Consider the following 1432-nt stretch of genomic DNA (forward strand, 5'->3'; position numbering starts at 1 on the left):
AAAGAAAAAGAAATTTTAAATAGTTTTTACATATTCTTAGCTCTAATGTTATTGTCTGTTTGGGGATGTTATAAATAGATATTAAGAAGTCTTGAAAGGAAATGGTTTAATTTTATTCATCCCCTGAGTGTTAGATAATTAATTAGCCTCTATGTGCCACTTACACAAATAATTTCCAGACTGATTAAAAAGCCTGATGTGAAAATCCAAATAAAATGAATCTTAGGAAGGAACACAAGAGAATATTTTATAATTTGCGGTAGAGAAGGGCTTTATAAGCAAGATATAAAACCCCCAGACCAGAGATGAGATTTGACTACATAAATTTTAAAAAGATTTATTGTTATTATAAAGGTGATCACATAAAATTTTAAACTTCATGAAACAGAAAGTGCTAGAGCTACGTACTAGTGTCTCACACCTAACTACTCAGGAAGCTGAGATGTGAGAATCATGGTAAAAAGCCAGTTGGGGCAGGAAAACCTGAGAAATATTTATCTTCAATTATCTATTAAAAAAATAATAAGTGGCCAGGTGCCAGTGGCTCACACCTATAATCCTACCTACTCAGGAGGCTGAGATCTGAGGATGATGGTTCAAACCCAGACCAGACAAATCTGTGAGACTCTTATCTCTGATTAACCACCAGAAAACCAGAAGGGGAGCTGTGTCTCAAAATGGTAGAGCACTAGCCTTGAGCAAAAAGGAGCTCAGGGACAGCGCCCACTCTCTAAATTCAAGCCATACAACCAACAAAAATAAATAAATAAACAAATAACTGGGAAGTGGCGTTGTGGCTCAAGTGGTAGAGCGCTTACCTTGAGCTGAAGAGCTCAGTGACAGTGCCCAGGCCCAGAGTTCAAGCCCCACAACCAACAAAAAAACAAAAACAAAAACAAATAACTGGAAGTGGAGGCATGACTCAAGTGGTAGAGCTCCAGCTATAATCACAAAAGTCAATGGAGGGCTTCCGGCCCTTAATTCAACCTCCATTATCTACTGGCATGCACCCCAAAAAAAGGTACTGTACTAGCAGAAAATATTTAAAGCAAAAATGACACCAAACTAACATCTAAAGTAAGTAGAAAACAAGTGGTCAACAGACATATAAGATGCACTGTCCAACTCGTAAATCAGGGCAATGCAATTTAAAATGACATTGGTTTGGGTTTTTGGTTTTGGTTTTGGCTTTGGTTTTTACACATGATGCTGGTAGTATGTGTTTTAAAGAAATGATAATGTCCATTGCTGGTAAATATACTCACTACTATATAAATTAGACCAGAATTTTCTGAGAGAAATTTGACATTGTTGACAGCATTTTTTTTTGGGGGGGGGGTCCAGTCATGGTCCCTGAACTCTGGGCCTGGGCGCTGTCCCTCAGCTCTTCAGCTCAAGGCTAGCGCTCTACCACTTGAGCCACAGCGTCACT

Source organism: Dipodomys ordii, unplaced genomic scaffold (genome assembly GCF_000151885.1).
Source record: "Dipodomys ordii isolate 6190 unplaced genomic scaffold, Dord_2.0 Scaffold16, whole genome shotgun sequence".
NCBI lineage: Eukaryota > Metazoa > Chordata > Mammalia > Rodentia > Heteromyidae > Dipodomys > Dipodomys ordii.